At 47.4% G+C, this 24,826-nt stretch overlaps 1 protein-coding gene across 1 annotated transcript in view; it reads right to left on the bottom strand.

Moving 5' to 3' along the window:
• MTPN (myotrophin) overlaps nucleotides 1-24,826 on the bottom strand; it is a 356,723-nt gene that overhangs the window by 256,440 nt on the left and 75,457 nt on the right. The window lies entirely within an intron of this gene.

Raw genomic sequence — 24,826 nt, 5'->3', positions numbered from 1 at the left:
TTAGTAAATAAACATCACACAGGTGGGTGAATGTGGCAGTATTACACGATTTAGTAGTAATACACAAGCAGGACTGGCTTCTTTCACAGCCCAGTCATCTGTGCACCAATAGCGAAATGAATCATGAAATGGCCATATAGGTAAATAAAAAATACCCGAGGGCCCAGCCTCCTCAAGGAAGAAGGGTGAGACTTTTGATGCTGCAAACCTCTGGATTTCCCCCAAGACTCAAAATATCGGAATGCATAGCAGATCAATGAACTGATTTATTTGTGTAGTATATCAAAAACCTAACCAAAAAGCAGCAAACCGCTTTACATTGTCAAAGACAAACCCAGTCATCAAGAGTTAGGAACAGTAACTGGTTTGTGCACTGTTAATGCACAGTGATGTAGTAGTCTTTAAAGGAGTGCACTCTTTCCTAAAAAGGAGCAGCGTTAGGCAGTCGTTCAAAAGAATGGGGTGACCCTGTGTCTCTCAGAACCTGGGTAATTGGGCAGTAGTCATAAATACGGGGGATATTGCTCCAGACTCTGGGTATATAGGCGTAAAAGTGTGCAGATAACCAGGTATGGTGTGCTTGACTGCAAAATAACCAGGATACTGGCTGTGATGGCTTATCTCACGATGCAGCTGGTTTTGAAGATGTGTGGGCCTACTAAGGTGAGCCAATGGAGTTCCATCAGAGCAGAGGTGATGGGACCACATTCCTTTAGGCCCTGGATCACATTTGCCGCGGCACATGGGACGCCTTTATGAACTTACTCAAGGGTTAACCTAATGAGAAAAGGAAAGAGATATATGTAAGAATGCATACCAAAGGGATAGTTATACCCGTCACCTCCAACCAATCTTACATATATCTCTCTCTTTCCTTTTCTCATTAGGTTAACCCTTGAGGAACAGATACTCCTTTTTTGTGCATTGTAGTTTGGGCCCTGTATGCTAAACCTCTCCAAAAGCCCTATAATCTCTCTTTGTTTATGATGCCTTTATGAACTGCCTGTGTGAAGTCTGAGAGGGCATGGAGGAGATAATCACCACCATATATCCAGGAGTACAAGGCCTTGAACAGTACTTCTGAAGTTACATTCTGGAAAAACGGTTTTACTTTAAAAGAGATAACTGGCACAAAGCCAACTTTTTGTTTTTTGTCAATTTATTCCTCTAGGGTGAAGTTGGTGTCCAGGAAGAATCCAGTGACTTCACATTGTGAAAGTTGGGGTTTAAGCAATCAAACGCTCATGTCATTCAGCCAGCTTTGTACTATATCTCGTTTATGGTTAGCAAATAGCTGTAATTCGGTCTTGGTTGGGTTGAGCTTCATGTAGGCACTGGTCATCCATGTCTGGATGTTGTGCAGGCACTGATTGAGACGCTAGATGTCAGAAGCAGAGGCGACTTTCAAGAAGAGTTATCCATCATCAGCATATTCGTGAATCCTGATGCAAACTGAGTACAGCACGAAGTGGCTCCATTTACAGGGTGAAGATGACAGGGAACACTATGGAAACATGAGGGACTCCACAGGTGATAAATATTTAGGGAGCTGGATGTGCCTACACGAGCAAACTGGTGTTGGTTGGAAAGGTAGGAGGAGGACTAGTAAAAAGACCTTGACAATGAATCCCATTGAGGACTCCAGGGTGCATATCAAGGTGGGATGGTCGACTTTTAAAAGTAGACGAGAGGTCCAGCAATATCTGAATGCATGTGTCATCTTGATCTGTGGTCAGAAGGGAATACTCAACGATGTATAAGGTATCTGTCTCCGTGCTGCACAGTGAATGGAAGTCGCAGAGGAGCTGGTTAGCACTCATGCGATGTTGAATTTGAAAACAGGCTACTTTTTTTCATTTCTATTGCTGATAAATGGTACGCGAGTGATGGGCGGGTAGTTGGCAAGGTCATCAACATCTAGCGTAGGTTTCTTTAGGAGCTGGAGTATCTATCCTGTTGCGAGACCTTCTGGGAATTATTTTACATTTTGAGAAGTGATTGCTCAGTGTCGAAAGTTTGTAACACCCTGGTGAAAAGAAGTGTAAACAAATGTTACTATCTAGAAAGAAACATTTGTTCACATTCCTAAACACCTCTCCAAATTCTGTCTGCTTTACAAGCCACATTTAAGCCTAATTATTCCACCAAACTTTGCCCGCACACAGGCACATATATTGTACACCCAAATACATGTCCAGTACATACACTAAACACACCAGAACTCTGAAGAAAGGGACACTCATTTTTAACCTCTTGACTTGTTTAGCTGTAATCGATCTTCCTTCACAATGTTTCTTTTTCTCAGCCCGCCCTAAAAATAACAGATTTTTGCAGCTACTGAATAGCAACACACTGATTTTCACAAACCCCTAAAATATAGTCTTTTTAACCTTACTGTCGAGAAAATAGATCTTGACTGAACATAAGGTCATGTAGCTCGCAGATTATTACCAGCAACACCAGATGCCTGTTAGAAACGGTGTGTTTGATTGGCAGAGGTATGTACCCTGTCCAAACAGTAACCACAGTCCTAGTTACAGTAAGTCCGATACACACCCTAAATTAACCTGTGCTCACCAGCTGGTAGCTTGGCACAGAGCAGTCAGACTTAACTTGAGAGGCAATGTGTAAAGTATATGTACTACACTTCAAAAAGTAAAAAAGTGAAAACACCACACAAAAAGTTACTACACCTAGTTAGGAACAGATTAATTTATTGAACCCAACAAGCCCAAAATAATAAAAGTCCAATATGTATGGCCGGAGTTTTGAATTTTTAAAGATGAAACTGAAATGTAGTGCTTAAAAGCATAAAGTGCCAACCAGGGCTATCTTGTCGCACTAGACCGGGTCATATCCAAAAGTTAAGGTTGACCGCTATGGACGTGTCAACGCTTGAAGACGATGCGAGGAACAGGGGAGGAAAGAAGTTGTTCCATTCAATGAAGGAGATTCATCAGTCCCGAGCTGCGCAACGTCGAAGTTGTGTTGAGATGCGAGGAGTGCTGAAGCAATGCGTTTGCATCACCTACAAGCCAGCAGTTCGAGGACAACAGCACAAAGCTACGGTCTAAAGACTGCTCTCTCCCCAGCAGCTCCGCTGTCCCCTGCCTCGCCTTAGACTGCTGTGACTCCTCCCCTGTCTGGGTTTCAAGACCGCTGCTCATCTCCTCGCCGCAGTTGCTGGTAATTTGTACCACTTGTTGTGTGCCACTTGTACTTCACTGCCGCGTTTTTTTGTGGATTTTGACTGTCTATTACTGTTTAGTTTAGTGCTTGGCTATCTGTTGACTATCTTGCCTGGCTCTCCTCCCTGCCGCTGCTGCCCCTGTGGCCCCCTGCCCCTTGCACATGCCCGTTTTCACGCCTCCGAGCTGATCGTCCATCTCCTACTTAACGGCAGCCGCTGGTGCGCCAAAGGCGTGCCAGTCTGCGCCCGTCCGGGGCCTAGCCAGGGACCCTGAATCTACGACCCCCCCACCGCTACAAAGCCGCTGCTCTCCTTGCACTCAACCCCGGAAGAAAAAACAACTGCCAGAGATCAACGTCAAACACCACCCATGGCCAGTTATCCTGCCTACACTGCCGACAATACATCATCATCGACAGCACCCACTCGACCGCCGAACCCATGAATGCCGAACCCCTGCCGGACGCCCGTACCACCGAAGTCCTGACGTGCATCCTCCTCAACGTGCGCTCCGTACACAGAAACACCGTAGAGATCCGGGCACTGCTAAGTACTCTTGCCAGACGTCGCCTTCTTCACAGAAACATGGACCAACACCAACTCCGCCCAGGACATTGCCATCGCACACAAGAGCTCCCTCTGACTCACCATCTCCAGCATGAGCGACCCCTTCTCCAGCACAAGCGACCCCTTCTCCAGCACAGATCACCTCCTCTTCCAGAGAAGCCCCAGAACCACGCTACGCAGAACCCTCGTCTACAGACCCGCTCGGACTTCGTGCTTCTTTCGCCACCACCATTGCCGACATAATCGCACCTCATGCCATCGCCTCCATGAACTACATCCTCATTGGAGACCTCAACTTCCACCTAGACAACCGCAGCAACCCGGACTCCACCACCTTTCTCGACAACCTCGCTAACCTTGGACTGAAGCAGTTTGTCACCACCCACACCCACAGAGCCGGACATATCTTCGACCCCATCTTCGCAGGAGGGACAAACATCCACACCACAGAGCCCCTATGGACAGGCCATTGCTGTGTACACTTCACCATCACCGCACCCAAACCCGCCAGCCACGATAAAACTGGATTAAGATCACAGAGGAACACCACCTTCCTCCACTACCCCCCTCTGCCACGACCGATGCCAACTCCGCTGCCAAAGAACTACACCGCTGGATCTCCAACTGCAGAGACAAGCTGCACCCCCCCGCCATACAACGCCTCGTGAAGGCTGCCTGGTTCACCACCGACCTCAAAGAAGCCAGGCGCTTCTGCAGACGCCTTCGAGAAACTCTGGAGGAACAGGAAAACCACCGAAGACGAGAACACTTACAGGAACGCAATGACTCTTCATCATACAGCAATTCACCAACCCCCCCCCCCCCCCCCCCAACGAAGCCACTGACGTCACACCATCCCAGGACCTCTGCAACAAGCTCAGCTTCTACTTCCACCTGAAAATCAAAGCCCTCTGCAACAACTTCAACGAACAGACTCCAGAAACCACGCCGCACCCCACCACCAACAACCAGTTCACCATCATCGCCTGAAAACCCGCTACTGCCAAAGACACCGCCACGAAGAACACCCACTCAGGAGCCCCCACGGAACCCTGCACACGCACATCTACCACAGAGCCGCCACCACTATAGCAACCGAACTAGGCAGGACCATTAACACCTCCTTTGAATCCGGCACCTTTCCCGACAAAAGGAAGCGGGCAGAAGTCAGACCCCTCTTCAAGAAGCCCTCGGCCGACCGGACGGACCTGAAAAACTACCGTCCCATCTCTCTCCTTCCCTTCGCAGCAAAGTCACAGAAAGATACGTAAACGCCCAGCTGACCACCTTCATCGAAGATAACACCATTCTCGACCCCTATCAGTCCAGATTTCACAGCAACCACAGTACCGAGACCGCCCTCCTTGCCGCCACCGATGACATCTGCACGCTACTCGACCAAGGCCACACTGCAGTCCTCATTCTAAGAGACCTTTCCGCAGCCTTCAACACCGTCTCACACCGCACTCACGCAGCCAGATTCCATGACGCCGGGATACGGGGGAACCGCCTTCGACTGGATCCACTCCTTCCTCTCCAGTAGAACCCAAAAGATCCCTTCCTCTCCGAGCCCACAGAGATCAACTGCGGAGTACCCCAAGGATCCTCGCTCAGCCCCACTCTCTTCAACATCTACATGGCTCCCCTCGCCGCCATCGTCAGACAGCATGGGCCAGCATAGCATCATACGCCGACGACAACCAGCTCAGCATCTCCCTCACGAAGGACCCAGAGGCCACCAGACTCTGCTTCCAGGAAGGTATGAAGGATGTCGCAGCCTGAATGAACAGCTGCTCAGAGGTCCTCGTCCTTGAACCGTCCTCCTCTGCCTGGGATAACACCTGGTGGCCTTCTGCCCTCAGGAACCCACCCACTCATCAGACCATCCTAGACTCCTCCCTCACTATGACCCACCAGATCAACTCAGTCGCTTCCGCCTGCTTCAACTCCCTCCGCAAGACCTTCAAGTGGATCCCCCCCTGAATGCAGAAACACCGTCAGCCACGCACTCATAACGAGCAGACTGGACTACGGCAATGCCTTCTACGCCGGAATCAACAGAACCTGCTACACATGCTCCAAACCATCTAGTACACCTTGGCCAGACTCGTCCTCGAACCCCACAACACGAGCACATGACCCAGCACCTACGAGACCTCCACTGGCTCCCCGTCGAGAACAGTGTAACCTTCAAATTACTCGCCTATGCTTAGAAATCCCTCCACAACATTGGACCCAAATACCTCAACGAGCGAGCCTCCTTCCACGTACCCAAAAGGAACCTCCACTTTGCCAACCTTGCCCTGGCACAGACCGCTCGCATCCGCAGAACCAGAGCAGGCGGAAGAGCCTTCTCCTACGTCATAGCGAAAGCCTGGAACAAGCTCCCAGTCAACCTCAGACGCTCCCCTACTCTGCACACCTTCAGGAAGAGCCTCAAGACCTGACTCTTCGACAGAACCGGAGCTGCACCCCACCCCCCGCCCCTTCCCCCCCAAGCGCCTTGAGACCCTCACAGGTGAATAGCGTGCCTTACAAAACCCTGATTGATTGAAAGCAAATTTGTTAGCGTTGAGCTGCGCAAATTCAGGGATGTGTCGGTACCTGAAGTCGATGCGTTACGCAGTTGGGGATGCGAGGTCCACAGTCTGTGCAGCATCAATGAAGATGCACAGGGGTACATCGTCGGTTACGCAGACGATACACAATTGGTGGTATCGCTGAGCCAAGACTTGGACTCGTCTGGTAAACTGACACCCTGCCTTGAGGCAGTAGCCGAATGGATGGAGGACTCCTGCCTCCGTCTTAACGGAGAAAAAACTGAAATAATGTTGGGAAATGTCATCCCTACCACCATCATGACATTATGGCCTGCATGTTTGGGACCAGCTCCACCATCCAAATCACATATAAAGAGTCTGGGAATGTGGCTCGATGAGAAATTGACCTTCAATCATCAAGCCACAATGGTATCAGCATCATGTCACACCCTGTTAAGGATGATGCGGAAAATTCTCCCTCTCCTCCCTTTTGCAGCACGAAAAATCATGATTCAGGCCTTAATTTTGTCCCGTCTAGATTATGGAAACTCCCTATATCTGGGAACTCCTTTGTCCACCATTAACAAATTACAAGTGGTACAAAACAGTGCAGCTAGACTTCTCCTTCAAATTCCTAGGAGACAATCGGCCAAACAAGCTCTCCGTCAATTACATTGGCTTCCAATGAATGCCAGAATTCAATTTAAAACATTGTGTATAACTCACAAAGCCATCTGGAAAACAGGCCCAAAAATTCTCCACTCTTTAATACCACTCTACCTTCTTTCCAGGTCGCTTCGATCTAGTAACCATTTTTTAGCCTCCATCAAAAGGATAAAGAAGGTGAGATGGGGAGGCCGCTCCTTTTCACATCTTGCGGCCAAATCCTGGAATGCTCTTCCCCAATCCTTGAGAGAGATGCGCAACCTTACTGCCTTCCGTAAACACCTGAAGACATATCTTTTCAACTAATGTCTTCATTGAATTGTCACTTCTGGTCTTGAAGCGCTACGAGGCCTCCGGGTAGTATGGCGCTATACAAGTACTCTTTGAATTCAATTCAATTCAATTGGCACAATGGTGATGACGTGTGAATTTCCAGAGTTACAGAACTTTAAACCTACTTCCAAGGGTCCAGAACTGGATTGGCAACACTTGGCAGGGCAAGACTCTCGGATGGCAGAGTCCAGATGTCAAGGTGGATGGTTGGAAGTCTTTGATGTCCAGAGGCTTCAAAACAGAGGGAAGCAGACAAGCCCTTTGAGTCACTTTGGTTCTCGGTTGGAAAGGTGCAGGTCCAGTCCTTCTCACTCCCAGGCAAGAAGGCAGAGCAGGAGTCCACCAGAGTAGCAGTCCCTTCAGCAGAGCAGCGGTCGTTCTTCCTGGTAGAGTATCTACAGGTCCAGAAGTGTACTGAAGTGGTGGTATCGGAGATCCAGTAATTATACCCAGTTGTACCTTTGAAGAGAGGGAGGCTTCAAAGAGAGTGGCCTTTGAAGTGCAAAGAATCCCTGCCCTGGTTCCAGACTCACTAAGGGATGGGGGTGGGGTGCAGCCCTTTGTGTAGGGGCAGGACACAGCCTACTCCGCTGTGTCAACTCCTCACTCCCATCCTGCCCAGGATGGCCCATCAGTCACACTTAAGCTCCCTTTGTGTGAGGCTGTCTAGAGGGAGTGCACCAAGCCCACCAGCTGTCACCCACCCCACATTTGTATTTAGAGACAGACGGAAGGCCTTAAATGGTTAAAGTAAGAAATTGCCAACTTTCTGAAAGTGGCATTTTCAGAATAAAATGTTGAAATCCAACTACACCATAAGTTGTGATTTTTTAAATTGTGATTCCAGAGACAACAACCTTGGGGTTCCCATCTCTTCACAATTGTAAATTACACTTATAAGATGTAATAAGGCAATCCCGATGTTAACCTATGGAAGAGACGGGCTTTGCAGTAGTGAAAAACGAATTAAGTGTTTTTCACTACTAGGACTTATCAAACTTAAAAGCACATGTCCTACTTTTTAGATACACTGCACCCTGCCCTTGGATTACGCAGGGCCTACCTTAGCGGTGACTTCCATGTATTAAAAAAGGAAGGTTTGGGCCTGGCAGGTTGTTAACTTGTTAGGGCGACATGGCATTTTAAAACTGCACACACGTGCCCCACAATGGCAGGCCTAAGACATGTTTAAAGGGCTGCTAAAGTGGGTGGCATGAACAGTACTGCAGGCCCACAAGTAGCATTTAATTTAAAGGCACTGGGCATATGTAGTGCACTTTACTAGGGACTTATGTAAATTAAATATGCCAATTGTGGATAAGCCAATGTTACCAAGTTTTAGGGATAGAGAACACACACTTTAGAACTGGTTAGCAAGGGTAAAGTGCTCAGAGTCTTAAAGCCAACAAAAATGAATTCAGTAAAAAGAGGAGGAAGGCAAAATGTTTGAGGATGACCCTGTAAAAAGGGCCATTTACAAGACCTGCAATTAACAAATCTCCTGACAAGATTGTGAGTGGGAGTACAGACATAGAATGGAAGGGTGTGGACTGGTGTACCCTGCATGGCACAACTCTTAATCTCAAAAACGAATTGTGGCACTGTCTTCAGACATGAAATTATACATTTTATCTATGTGTATCTTTGTGGCAGCCTATGAAAAAGCTTTCCGGACACTGCTCGGCTGAACGTGGTATCGTAGCGCTGCTCTGCAGAAAATAATTCATTTGGCTGTTTATTTACATTGCTCGGCTGAACGTGGTATCGTAGCGCTGCTCTGCAGAAAATAATTCATTTGGCTGTTTATTTACATTGCTCGGCTGAACGTGGTATCGTAGCGCTGCTCTGCAGAAAATAATTCATTTGGCTGTTTATTTACATTGCTCGGCTGAACGTGGTATCGTAGCGCTGCTCTGCAGAAAATAATTAATTTGGCTGTTTATTTACATTGCTCGGGAACGTGGTATCGTAGCGCTGCTCTGCAGAAAATAATTCATTTGGCTGTTTATTTACATTGCTCGGCTGAACGTGGTATCGTAGCGCTGCTCTGCAGAAGATAATTTATTTGGCTGTTTATTTACATTGTCTGCGCGTTTGCCAATAGCGCTCCGCTCTGCTCCTCCCCCGCCTCCATTTTGTTTATTTGTTGTCCTCCTCGTGTGCCCGACCCGCCTCCCAGCTGAGACGCCCTCGCCCCTCCCCCTCCACTCTCCATATATGACAGGAGTTCCCGCGCGCAGCGTCCACGCGCAGCGTTCGCGCCCAATCCGCGCCGAAGGTGCGCCAAAGGTAAGCCCGTCTACGCCCGTCCGCGCCTGGACCGCGCCCAGCGCCAGACCCCCTGCCCCTCGCGCTGCCCAGCCCCCCCGCGTTACCTACGATGCCGCCACCCTCCTAGCCCTTAACCCCGGTCGCACCCCCAACTGCGTCCAAGCCGCTCCTGGACGCACCCATGGACCGTTCTCCTGCTTCTCCTGCAAATTTAGCGGCACCGACAACATCTCCGCTACGACCACACCACAGATTCCCGACCCCAATCTCCTACAATGCATCCTCCTCAACACCCGCTCGATCCACAGACACGCCATTGACCTATGGAATCTACTAGACACCATCTCTCCAGACGTCGCCTTCCTAACGGAAACATGGATGAACGCTTCCTCCGCCCCTGACATCGCCATCGCTATCCCTGATGACTATAAGATCACACGCAAGGACCGCACCGACCATACAGGAGGAGGAATCGCTATCGTCCATAAGAAATCCATCCGCATCTCTACCAGCTCCGACGCCAACCTCGCTAACTCCGAACACCTTCACTTCCAGATCCACATCGACCCCAAGACAACTCTTAGAGGCACCCTCCTCTACAGACCACCAGGACCCCGCGCAAAATTCAGTGAAGACATCACGGACTTCATCACCCCACACGCGCTCCCCTCCAAAGACTACATCCTTCTGGGAGACCTCAACTTCCACCTTGAAAAGATCAACGACCGCAACACCGCCACCCTCTTAGACAACCTCGCCAACCTCGGACTTAAACAACTGGTCACTTCCCCCACCCACATCGCAGGTCACACACTCGACCCCATCTTCACCTCCAGCAACCATGTCTCCTTCAGCCACACTACGGATCTCCTCTGGACTGACCACAGCTGCGTTCACTTCACCTACAACAAGCCGAAACCCATCATCCACCTCCAACCAACTCTACAAAGAAACTGGAACAAAATCACCACGGATCAGATCTCCACATCGCTCCTTCGAACCTCCCCAGCCCTCTCTTCTAACGCCAACGAAGCCGCCTCCAACCTCACCCTTTGGTTATCCAACACCGCCGACACCTTAGCACCACTGAAAAAACGTCAACACAAACTTGGCAACAAGAAGGCCTCATGGTTCAACGATGATCTCAAGAAGTCCAAGAAACTGTGCCGCTCCCTTGAAAAGGCCTGGAAAAAAGACCCATCCACCAGCAACAAGGACGCCTTCAAAAGCGCCACCCGTACTCACCACCAACTGATCCGAAAAGCCAAGAAAACAGCATTCAAGGATCGACTTGACAACAACGCCCACAACAGCAAGGAATTTTTCAACATCGTCAAGGAATTTTCCAACCCCTCGGCCAACTCCAACGACATCACCCCCTCTCAAACCCTCTGCGACTCCCTAGCCTCTTTTTTCCACAACAAGATTGCTGACATCCACAACAGCTTTGACAACCAACCCAGAGGCCAACCCACCCTACCATCTGCTGACCATCTTCCCCCCCGTAAACACCCTTAACGCCTGGAACCCAATCTCCACTGAGGACACCGTCCGCCTGATGAATTCCATCCACTCTGGATCCCCCACAGACCCATGCCCTCACCACATCTTCAACAAAACAGACTCCGTCATAGCTCCGCACCTCCGAGACGTCATCAACTGCTCCTTCAACTCCGCTACCTTCCCAGAAGACTGGAAACACGCTGAACTCACCGCCCTTCTGAAAAAACCAACAGCAGACCCCACCGAACTCAAAAACTACCGCCCCATCTCGCTTCTTCCATTCCCGGCCAAAGTCATCGAGAAAGCCGTCAACAACCAGCTCGCCGCCTTCCTCGAAGCCAACAAATCACTCGACCCCTCACAATCTGGCTTCCGAGCCAAACACAGCACTGAGACCGCCCTCATCGCAGCAACAGACGACATTCGAACTCTACTGGACAATGGAGACACAGTCGCCCTCATCCTCCTCGACCTCTCTGCAGCCTTCGACACAGTCTGCCACAGCACCCTTTTACAACGCCTCAGAAACATCGGAATCCAAGGAAAAGCACTGGAATGGATCACCTCGTTCCTCACCGGAAGAACCCAAAGAGTCCGCCTCCCACCATTCAAGTCCGAGGCCTCTGAAATCATCTGCGGCGTACCTCAAGGATCCTCACTCAGTCCCACCCTCTTCAACGTATACATGAGCCCCCTCGCGGCCATCGCCCGCCAACACAACCTCAACATCATCTCTTACGCGGATGACACTCAACTGATCCTTTCTCTCACCAAGGACCCCAGCACCGCCAAAACTAACTTACACGAAGGAATGAAAGAAGTCGCCGAATGGATGAAACAAAGCCGTCTGAAACTGAACTCAGACAAAACAGAAGTCCTCATCTTAGGTACATCCCCCTCTGCATGGGACGACTCCTGGTGGCCGGAAGCCCTCGGAAAAGCACCCATCCCGACAGACCACGCACGGAACCTTGGCGTCATCCTGGATTCTTCACTCTCAATGAACAGACAAGTCAGCGCCGTATCCTCTTCCTGCTTTAACATTCTTCGCATGCTCAGAAAAACATTTCGCTGGATCCCCTCCGAAACAAGGAAAACAGTCACCCACGCTCTAGTCACGAGCCGACTGGACTACGGAAACACCCTCTACGCAGGTACCACCGCTAAACTCCAGAAGAAACTACAACTAATCCAAAACGCCTCAGCCAGGCTCATATTAGACATCCCACGCAACGAACACATCTCTGGTCACCTTAAAGACCTCCACTGGCTACCCGTCAATAAGAGGATCACTTTCCGACTGCTTACCCACGCACACAAATCACTCTACGCCATCGGACCAGATTGCCTCAACTCTCGACTGTCCTACACCCCCTCCCGCCAACTTCGCTCTTCCAGCCAAGCCTTCGCCACTGTACCTCGCATCAACAAGACCACCATGGGAGGCAGATACTTTTCATACCTGGCTGCCAAAACATGGAACTCACTCCCCGCTTACCTTCGCCTCACCCAGAATCACCTAGCGTTCAGAAAGCAGCTTAAAACGTGGATATTTGACAAATAATCCTCCTCCCCTTCCTAAGCGCCTTGAAACCCTCTGGGTATGTAGTGCGCTATACAAATTTTATGACTTGACTTGACTTCCATGATAGGAAATTTTGCGTAACAATTTTAATCAAATTGTAACAATATCCGTATCAGGCTGTAAACTATAGAAAGAAGATTAAGGCTAACTGGAAACCAGCATGGATAAACACTATAATCAGCTTGCTATAAATACCGGCGACGGCAAACGTCTACCACACAAACATATTAATCGAAACAACATCCCACAAGGACACTGGGCTCTGCCTAAAGCCATGGCTCTTAACCGGTGGTCCGATAAGCCATGTTTGTGCGCAAGGCACACAAGGGTCCACAGCAGTAAACAAAATGAAATATTAAAAAGAATTAAATATATACAATTAAAGAAGCTTAACTGAAAATGTGAAAACTTTCTATATTTGATTGTGAATGTAACAAACCAATTCAATATTTGAGCATTTGTTTAGTGTATACTTGTTTGTGTGTCATATTTTGAGGTTCCAATCATAGTAATTGCTTAGGAGGGGGTCAGACTTCCAATAATCACTCAGTGGTGGTGTCCGGATTAAAGTAATGATTCAGTGGGGGTACACAGAGGTCAAAAAGGTTGAGAACCGCTGGCCTAGAGGTCATTAGGAGTACTGAAAAAGTTTGAAAGGTTAAAATAGGAGTTGGAAAGTGTAGTACCTCATAACGAATGCCATCATGAAAACAAAATTCTAGAAACCAAACAGGATGTCTCTAAAGACTTGTGAAGAAGCCTCAAAACGTCTACTACTACACAGGAGAATCCTCCTTGAGACAAGTCTGCTTCAAATATTGTAACCATCTGAAGTGCATACAAGTGTTTTTATTTTTTTATATAAATACAGTGGAGACTTGAAAAGTAGTTAAGACACAGGCTTATTTACTTGGTATATGGTAGGTCACCTAAGCAAGTCATCTTCTATTTTCTAGTCAGTGCATGAACTTAATCATTTGCAGTTCCTCTGCCATTGTCTATTCCAATGCATCTTCGTGTCAGAGTTCCACCTCCAGGGGTGTGAGGCAAACTTAACCCTACAAAATAGCAGGCCTACAAATGGCAGAAAGCCATACATTTGTATCCAATTTTTCCGTTCTCATGCCTAGGATTTGATTCCATTGTTTAGCGGTTTGCTCAATTAACGGCCACCTCACATTTCGTATAATTAAAGGCCAGGTCAGTTTGTATCTGATTTATTAGGTCTTCCTAGTAATCATTAAGTCTTGGGCAAGACAGGACAGTATGCACGCAGAACACTGGACTTTTTGCCAAACCTGGGGGAAGCACCTATGTGGAATGGATAAGCTTGTGTAATACAGCTGAAGAAACCTTCCATAAAAAATGGCCCAGTTTTATTCTGCATCCATCAGAGGTTCCCCACAATCAAGCTCACATATAGCTTTGTGGGGGCTATCCTTCTGACACACTCGTATGAAAGTGCCCTGTACAGCAGCGACAATGGTATTGGCCAAGTGTGAGAAGTTGGCCTGGTATATGATGTCCACTAATTAAAGTGGGCACCTTGCAAGAGTCCAAACAACCCTTATGGTAATTTAAGAGATCAAAGATAACCTTAGAAAGCTATCCAAGTGGTAGCTGTGGAGAGCAGCCTTCAGGCTTAGTCTTGAAGGAATGTTAAGCAGCTTGTTTCAGCAGAATGCAATCTTATTGTATTGGTGAAATGAAAGGAGAACCACACAGCAGTTATAAAAATATGTATTTGCTATTACAACACACCTTAACCCCTTCCATGCTCATGACGAGCTCAGCTCGTCATGGCATATACCTCTCAGATGCTCATGACGAGCTGAACTCGTCATGACCACACCCAGTAGTATTGGTCCTCAGCACAGGAGGAAAATATGCCTAGCAGCGATGTGGTTAAGTACCTCACAGTATCTGCTACACGCAAATAAATACAAAGCACACAATACTGTAGCACAGAAACAAACGTAAGTAGCACTAATGCACTGTGGGCTCCAGGGGAGACCAAACCATATAATAAAATAGTGGTATAAGAACCACAACTCGAGTCCAGACAGTGTCTAGAGGGTGTAGAATCACTGGGACCCCAAAGAACCACGTAAGGAGGGACCCCACGAAGGACAGGTGCAGTGTGAGAACACGACCTTGTGATACATACAATAATGAGAGAGTCGTGGTTGCAGTTTTAGTGTTTAAGCACCCTTCCGTGGGGATTAAGAGGAATTCCTTTGGAACATAGAAGGTTGGAGAGCTCAATGGGAGTCAAAGAAATGCCACTACTGGAAAGAGGAAAAGTGTCCGGTGGAACCCACAGATGGATTCTTGAAGGAAGGGACCGGAAAACAAGGGGGACAGAGTCCTGGTCGCTCAGGAGTGACCAGGGTCTCGGTAGACTAATGTCCACGGATGCCGGGTGCTTCAGGTGTGACGATGGAGACCTAGACTCTGCAGCCATGGGGACCAGCAGACGTCGAGGGCAACCAGGAGCTGGATACGAGCTGTCCCACAAAGAATGTCAAGTGCTGAGGGGTGGGTGTCCGGCGGGAACACCAACAAGCCTTGGCAGCGGCAACCCACGAAGAAGGCCGAGGAAGGTCAGGGTCTGGCCCCGCAAGGACCAGGAGACTCCCCACAGCAAGGGGAGTCAAGGCAGGCCAGGAACACCAAGGTATCCCAAGAAAATGAGTCTTGTCCCTCAAATGGACCCGGAGGAACAGGAGTCGCAAGGGGACATCTAGCAGTTTTACAAAACAGCTTGCAGGGCACTGAGTGCGAGGAGGCCGAAGTCCTTTGTACGAAATGTGTGCAGAGGTTGGGGCTATTGATAGCCCAAAGTACTTAGTTGGGGAACGCCAACAAGCATATGCACACGGTGCACAGGGGTTCGGGTTATGCGGTCCCCACGAGGAATACAGAACTGAAACTCGGTGAGAGGGCAGCTCAACCTCAAGGAACATAGGAACCCACCGTCTGTGTTGCTGGAGCCTTCTGAGGCCACAGGAGCTCAGGATCAGCAGACAGGTAAGTTGCGTTGTAGTGCCTGCAAATGCAGGGGAGTGACTCCTTCACCCAAAGGTAGATACTTCAGTTGTCCTTGATGCTCTACAGGTCCTGCACCGAGCCTGTATCGTGCACAGGCGCAGACGATGCTTTGGACGGAGAGGGAGACTAAGTCGAGCTGAGTCGAAGTCCAGCGAAGTCCAGAGGGTCGAAGGTCAGTGGTTTCTTGATCAGAATCTTGTCCACGTGGAATGTAGGGTCCTACAGCCAGCTAAGCCCATATGTACCCAAGGGAGAGGGTTGGACAGCTTCAGTGGACCCTTCTCCCAGGGGAGGGTCAGGACAGTGTGGAGGATACTTCCATGTTCAGTTTCGTGCCAGAGCAAGAGCCAACCTCTCCCAGGACTGTTTGAACCGGACTTTGCACAGGGACACCAAAAGTGCCCCAGATGCAGACTCTTAGGCACTTTGGAAGTGCACCCAACCAGCCCCAATACACTAAATCCTGTCTGGGAGGTGGTCACACCTCCCTGTCACAGGATGCCTATTGTCCTGCCGTCCCCTGCTCGAGCTTGGCTCAGCAGCAGGAGGGCGGCAGAAATGTGTCTCTGGTCCACAGCAACCATTTTGTGTTGCCCGGGTCAAGAGGGCTGGTACTGGAGAGATCAGTGACCCCACGAAGCTTGCTTCAGAAGGGTGGAATCATACCTCCCACACCGGTTAACAGTGTGGGAGGTACGATTCCAAGGTGTTTGATACCAAACTTGACATGTTTTGTTGCAGCCGTTTTCCAAATAGCATTTTAAGCGAGCATATAATGCACCTCTACCTAGATGTCTGGCTGAGTCACCAATAACCCAGGAGAATGGTCTCTGAAGGCTGCAGATGGGCCCTGTTCATGCTGGGGCACCCTCTCACGTAAAACCCAGCACCCTGCCTTCAGGATTGTCAAGGCCTGCTAGAGGGGTGAAGAATAGGTTTTAAGTGTAGTGACCTATAGATATTAGTAAACCTACATCTAAAGTAAGTGGTGCATGCACCATCTTACACAGGCTGCAATGGCAGGCACGTAGTTCCATTTGCATGGCCTCTCATGGGTGGCATAATACATGCTATGCCCTGGGTACATGTGTACCATATACTAGGGACTGACAAGGGTACCCCAGTATCCCTTTTGGAGAGTACCTAACTATATGCATACATTTTGTAAGGAGAAAGCAGATAGTCTGGGGTCCTGATTAGCAGAATCCCAGTCAGACTAGTCAAAACAGTGTAACATCAAGCACAATGTGGGGGTAACCATAAGAAGCAGATCCTACTTTCCTACACCAAGGGTCACTGGCAAGAGTTCTCTAATGACCGCAGTTGGGAGGTCTCTTTAGGAACACCTAGGTCTGCCAGGGTGCCCTCAGCAGTCAGGCAAACCAGTCACTAAAATCTAATTTATTTTGTTTTAGTTCAGTGTACCTAACCAGAATTTGTGTTCCACTGCTTTGCTCGAGCTATATTTCCGCAACCCAGAGTGGCTCCAAGCATACATTTGTAATTGTGGAGCATTCCTGTGGATGGACATGAAACATTTCTCACCAATACAACTTTTCTATGGATTCCATTGCGTCCAGAAGGGACACTTTCAGCGAACCTAGGTGCTAGCTATTAAGGAAAAGAAGGTCAGACTAAATAATTTACTAGTCAAGTCCATTTTCACAATAGGATTCTTCAGATTATGGTTAATTTCTTTACAACGAATTGGCTTTCAAACCAAAGCCCTTATCCTGACCTGCAGCGCTCAACTCTCTTGGTACACCTACCCATTAGCAAATTAGTCTTACTCCAAGAAGCATTAAGTTTCCGAAACTTATGGCATTTTAACATTTTCCTTCTGAAAAAGACCCAGAAGAACAAGTTACTTACCTTCGGTAACGCTTTTTCTGGTAGATACTATATCTGCCTGTGGATTCCTCACCTTTTGAATATCCCCTTGCGTCAGCAACATTCGGAAATTCTTTTCGTAGCCTCGCGCCGACGTGGACTTGGACGTCATAGAGACACGGCATCGCACGAGACTCCGCTGACGTCACCGACGTCTACAATAGGCCCACACCGGCATGATGACATCAGTTCCGCCCTTTTTTCCGTGCCATCGAGGCACACGGACGGACCAATGACAGTAGAAATATGCATAGTATACACAATACACAATAGCCAAGGAGAAACACACACCGTGTGAAGCAAGTACAAAAAAGCAATGGAAACAACTCCTTAACATTACAATATATAAACAATACATTACAGAGTGGACAACGGGGAGGCGGGTGGGTCAGTGAGGAATCCACAGGCAGATATAGTATCTACCAGAAAAAGCGTTACCGAAGGTAAGTAACTTGTTCTTCTGATAGATACATCTGCCGTGTGGATTCCTCACCTTGTGAATAGAGTCCTACAGCAGTCCCCACTCCCGGAGGAGGGTGTCCACTCTTCTAAACCAGGAAATCCTGAAGGACAGAGCGCGCAAAGTGGCCGTCCCTCCTCACCTCAGTATCCAAGCAGTAATGCTTCGCGAACGTGTGGAGGGAAGACCAAGTTGCCGCCCTACAAATGTCCTCTACAGGAACACCTCTAGCCAATGCTGAGGTAGACGACTTAGCTCTAGTAGAATGAGCCCTTATACCTCTGGAGGATCCCTACCGGCCAGAGTAGCAGATCTTTATACAGAGGACGATCCATCTTGACAATGTTCTTTTACGGACCGCTCTTCCTCTTTTGCAGCCAGCAAACCCAAGGAAGAGCTGGTCATCCAAACAACAGTCTTTAGTCCGGTCCAGGTAAAAAGACACCGCCCTCTTAGGGTCCAGACGGTGTAACCTCTCCTCCTCCTTGGAAGGGTGTGGGGGAGGATAAAAGGTAGGGAGGGTAATGGATTGACCAATGTGGAAAGAAGTAACCACCTTAAGAAGAAAAGCAGCCCTGGTCCTAAGAACCATTCGATCAGCATGAATGGTCAAGAAAGGGGGCTTGGAACTAAGAGCTTGAACCTCACTTACCCTCCTTGCAGAGGTTATTGCAACGAGGAAGACTGCCTTAAGCGTCAAAAGCCTCATAGGACATTTATGAAGAGGCTCAAAGGGAGCACCCATCAGAAAGGTCAAGACAAGATTTAAGTCCCACTGAGGCACAATAAAAGGAGTAGGAGGGAACCTATTTATGAGGTTCTTCAAATGAAATTAGAAGGGGCCATGGAAGTCCTGCCTCCGCTGTGTATTGGTTCTTTTGATAAGTGAGGTTTAATGACCAGCAGAAAAAAAATATGAACTACACGCCAGAGAAAACGTAGCGATGTTTGGAGGCTCCTAGTGGTACCCACTGTTAAAAAGAGGTGCAACAAGCATGAATGGGGTTATTTAAAACAGTAAAACCCAGTTTAAAAAACAGTTATGTCGAAGAAAGACTGTCTCACACAAGAGGATAGAATGTTTGTCCTACATATATTAATTTAACTAATGATTCACGGCACGAGATGCTGCATTCTTGCATTACACCTCTTAACTCTATCAACTCTTCAATACTTCCTCACCACCTCCATTTATCACTGCAATAGTGGTAAAAAAAAAAAAACAGAAGCGAGACAGCAGCGGACACCTTTTGGTAGTATATTATAATCCATACAATTCTACTACAACAAATCACTGAAAGAATGCAATCAAACTCCTCATAAAAGATAGCTACCTAATTTAAGGAGTTCAGTGCAGTATGGAGAAATCCAAGCAGAAGAGTGGACAAGCACCTTCGATTGCAAAGCAATAAGTGTCTAATGCCTACCGTACAAGAGCAAGCTCAAAGGAGGCAATAACTGCAGTCTGAAGCGGTTTCAAGATGGCTTTTCTAAAACATCTGGGGGATGCAGATAGGGCGTAAATGAGGAGTGGAGTTAGCCTACATTAACTGTGATAAAAACAACAATGCATGCAGATGAATGCTTCGCATTCAGGACTGCCAGCTCTTCATGGTCGACGATTACATGCTGGAAAAGACAAGTTCGCAGAGGGATTCATGCCAGCAATACATTTAAAATGCATGTAATTTAATTAAGCTCAAATTCCAATCTCGATTGAAATTCATTGCGGCGGAGTTCCCAAGGAGGCGCAGGGTTATAGTCTGACGTATGGCAATCACGTCTGCTCTGAAAACAAACGGCTTTCCATAACCATGTGAAACACAAATGTACTGAAATTCAATGAAAAGGGATGTTTTCACAAACCACCATCCAGCAAGTCAACATGAGAAACAAAAGCGTGCAATAATACTGATGGTTTATGAAAGGTAAATAAACTTAGTTGTCTTAACCCTTCTAGTAACAGGTGTCAGAACCCTACCACTGAGCAGGGTCATATCGACTTTGAGATGATATAACCGAGTCCGTTCTGCTGGGAATGTAGCCTGTATCATATACGTTACATAGATTAGTGCAAATTAAGCTCCCCACAGATCCAGAAATTCAATTAAAGCACCACTTTCCAATGTAGTCAATGAACACTTGCCTGCTCTAACCTCGTTGGCTATTATCCTATGTGAGTCATCACTAAAGAATTTGAATCACAACCAAGTACATTTTTATAAGCTCTCCCCGCCCGAAAAAAACTCACCCACTAACAATTTTTCTCCAATCTTTTTCTGTTTTTCTTTAAGGCCCTATGGCCGTAAGGTTTTACTGGGCACTCACTTATCACTTTATTTTGAAGTGCTCACATGTGCTCTTAAAATAAATAAAAAATATATAAGGATGAACATGTGCCCAAGCAGCACACCTCGAGACATGCACACACAATGGCGCAGACGGTAGTGTCAGCTTGTAATGGTTTAAACGAGGGCCATCTTGGAACACATTCACATGCATCCACCACAAGTGGTCAAAAAGACTTATACAACCACTGGCAATTACCATTGAAGGGAAGACCCATTGGCATTGCCAATGCTTGTTTGAGAGGATGTTTATCCAACTGAGCCCTCTCACTAGTAAGATTGGACATCTCTTACACCACTGATTACAAACCTTGCAAAAGACACACGCTATACAGGCTGTCAGGTGCAACTGAGGGGTCCAGACAACTGTTTGGTAGCGCACTCATGGTTACTGTAGTGGAAGGAAAGTACAAGGACCCACTAAAATGAAGCAGTCTTGCGTCAAAAAATCTATACCAATAGGCAGTCCGATATCAGAGTAAGCACACATTGTGGGTAGTAAAGAGACTGTCCACTAATTTCATGTGAAGGCTTGCGAGTGCTTAACTTTTCTGTACCATCAGACTTAATGCATGCTGATCACGGTAGGGAATCCTATCTGCACCATAATTTAAATCTTTCTGTTGCAGTCTTCTGAGCCTCTCTGCTTGCATGCACTTTGGGATAATGAAATTTGACGATTTAATATCAAGATACATGGACAATTGGAGTAGGTCATGTCTGTGCCCTGCAGGGCTGATTCACTTATGAAATATAAGTGTGTTACCGTGTGCTGTGGGTATGATGGGTCGTTTCATTTACTATAATCAATTGCTGAGTGAAAGGAGGGAAGCTGCAAGAGCTGGTCAGTCTCGTCTGTGCTCCGACTTGCACAGAACTATAATTGAATTTCACTTATTTGAAGGTGCACACCACTTAAATTCTTCCGCCCGGACCTATATCAAAAACTTCACTTTGATGCATAAGGGAGGAGTGGGAACACAAGGTCTATTCATACATGCTACTCAAATAAGAACGCTCTTTGGTCACCAATGAACGCTGGATTACTTACCATATGAGAAAACTATCTCAGGTGGTCAGAGGTCAACCAGTAGTCGAAGTTTGCTCAGACTAGTGATTCCTACCTTGAAAACACAACATTAAACCAAACGTTTAGTACACTGATTCGTAAGGTCAGAGTTTGCCTTAACTGACCTTAAGAACCAGTGAAAGGGAAGAAGACTGGGTAAGCCTTAAAAGTAGAGGCCTGCACAACCAGTGGTGTAGCGTCAGAACTTAGACCCCCCATGTGCTGGTCTGTGTCATCTAGCAATGAGGCAGCTAACAGCAAAGGCTGAGAAGGACAGAGAAAATGTCTACAGGAGCCTCAATGTAAGACACAAGTGACTCAGAAGTAGTCAGCAAGTCTAGAGGATCTTCATAAACAAATGTTTGATCTTCTCTGAAAGAAGATGGAGTTCCAACACTTCTGTATCTCTCATAAGTATCACTGTAAAAGAAAAACTCAGCAGAAGAATGTGTGGGTCAGATTAAGGGCTGTATCCAGTGCGGTGTCAAATCCGCCGAAATTCTGTAAAATCAGGTAAAAGCCAGCATCAAAATTGCCTAGGGTTTAAGTGGTCTACCTCCTCATCAAGTGAAACTATGTTAGGTAACTGAAAGGCATCGAAGTCAGAGACAAATATGGCTTTCATCCTAGCAAAATAATGGCATTCAAAAAGTGGAGTTCCCAGAAAATTACCTACGACACTGGGCTGTGCTCAAGTAATTGGATAGCACTTCACAGAGCAGACTTTAGCAAACAAAGTATCCGAATCCAGGGCTAGCATAAATGGATTCGTAACAGCTGGTGGCACTGGAGTAACATACGACGAGGTCAGCGGCATTAGAGTCTAAGCATAACCACGAGATAGTGGTGGAAGGCACCATTTGTGCAGAACTTTAGTGATGATTGGACCATAGATACTTCAATCAAATGTGCGCTGCTTCTGCCAAGAGCGATATGTTTTGAGGACTGCCAGAATTGACTCAATTTTGTAGGTTAAGTTGGGAAAAAAGAAAATCCGTAGGAGCAGATCTCCGGGGTGTTTTATGGAGCACAGAAATGAAAAACAAACAGTGTTCAGGGGTGGTGCATATATATATATATGCGGCCCGGACATGAATTGGCAGGTATGGCTCTACTACATGCATTTTGGCTGCAAGCCACTTAGTTTGGGTAGATAAGCTGAAATATTCAGTTTAGTTCCAGATTCGGTTACTGAAAGATTGAGACATTTTGGGCCAGCTCTCAGAAAGAACATCACTATAGTACATTTGGAGATCTTTTCCCAAATGGCCACATATTTACTTGTGTGCAGATACATGCTTCCAAGATGCCTCCCCCATGACCATTTTGTGCTACAATACCGACAGACTGCACTTCGGAGTCAGATACCATCGGATCAATTGGAACCAGAAGAATTCCCATCATTCATACGTATTATTAAAGACCCGAATGGGAACAGTTTAATTTCTAAACCATACCACGCCACCCTAGCACTTTTGCCTATTCGTGTTCGGTAAAGGTCCTAGTTCAGAGCGGCAGTGGTGCAGCGAATGGTGTAGCGGGCAAGAGTAGGTCCGCGGAGCCATATTGGCCCTCAGACTTTGGACAGCTCGTTGCTACAACACCTAATGGACCCAGGCATAACCTGCGAGTCAGCAGCCCAGTCGCATCAGCAGTCTAACCGCAGGACTCACACAGGACTTATAACGGCTCAGACCGGCTGGTAAGCGGTGGCGTGGAGAAGTGTGGTCACAAGCAGTTTGGGTGGGCCCACACACATGCTCCAAGGTCAATGCAGGGATATAACCAAGAGCCTGTAAAGGAGGACCCCCACCAGCACCTCACCCCTCCCCCCCCCCACCCCCCTCCTACAGGTGCATAGCAGGCGGAATTAACTCAGACTATCAGGGTCATAGGGCAAGCCCAGATACATGATCTCCCCCCCCCTCTCCCCCCCCCTTGCGGGAATCCAGACGCTGGAGTCGGGGAACCTATGTGGAATTCAAGGCTCTTGTCACAAACAAAGCGCCCCGACTCAGGTGCTATTAGACAACTGGAATACAGCAGTGGGTAGAGCGGCATATGAGGATACTACATTGATTAAACTGGTTGAGTCAAGTCCTCTTCACTTGGGTAAGAAAGAGGCGATGGCCATGGATCCGACGGAATTGTTTTTTATTCCCAAGCTTTGTCCAAGGGCCCTGAGGATATAATTAATCAGGGAATCTGCTGAAATTGTGTGCCCATATCCATTAGCTCGCAAGATTTGCTATGGGTAAAATTTGACCTGAATGGGAAGAATGTTACAGGAGAAGCCTAGTGAACTGCAAGGAGGAGTGGATCTCGGAGATATGCAGTGTGGGGTGAAAAAGAAATGTTTGCTGACTGAGGGAATCGAACTTGTGAAATATACCCTGTCAAAGAATCCGTATGTTTTATTGAACTCACCCACAGGTCAGCTAACCCACAGTGTTCTTATGGGCACATCAGGCGGAAGAAGAAACTAGGAACCAGAGGAAACAAACATCAAGAGCACTGAAGAAAGTTTGTTCGCGCAACCTGAAAGTGAGATTCAGCCCTTAAAAATCCAACAGGCAGGAGGCAGCACGAAGGGCAACAGCCATACACAGTTCTTTGGGCTGTATGCTTCAGTCCTAATGGGGGCACGTTTACTAAATTGGAAACCGCAGAGGAAGTCGCTAATAAATTTTCGAAGCCCAAAACAGTTGGCACGGATGTCAAATGCTAAGATTACAATAATCTCATGGCATGTAGCAGGGCTAAAAAAACTTACAGGAAGCGAGGAAGGGTGTCAGTATTTGAGTACTGGTTACATTTTGTCTTCAAGATACTTGGACATTGGCCCCCACTGCTCTTCGAGGCTTCCACAAGATTTTTTCTGCTGCCTCGTGCCTAATTTTTGTCGTCCATCAGGGGTATTTTAATTTTCATCAAGCGTACCGCCAACTTGACTGTGACAGTTCTTGACAATAACTGTTCGGCAGCTCAAGCGATTTGTATTCATGGTTTGAAAACAAACGCCAAACAAATGGTTTTGATTGTGGTCAACTGTTATTTGAATGCTCACAGGATTGCAAGAACAAACTTGGTAAAGCATTTTCTCGAATGCTTTGAAGACCTCTTTATAGTTTATTCTAATTGGGAATTTATAATTACTAGAGATTTCAACATTAGGTGGTTGGCGGAGAATATCAATGGAGTTTCAAAGGAAAGGGCAGATTTTGGAATCAATGGTTTTATGGAAACCCACAATTTAGTACCCGCTGTCGGAATGTGACTCGAGAAAAAAAAGGAGTTGATATCCCTGCCAACTTGTAAAAAATTCATAAAACATTGATTACATCTTTTTATCT

Source organism: Lissotriton vulgaris, chromosome 1_2 (genome assembly GCF_964263255.1).
Source record: "Lissotriton vulgaris chromosome 1_2, aLisVul1.2, whole genome shotgun sequence".
Lineage (NCBI taxonomy): Eukaryota > Metazoa > Chordata > Amphibia > Caudata > Salamandridae > Lissotriton > Lissotriton vulgaris.
This window is presented reverse-complemented; position numbering and strand designations above follow the sequence as displayed.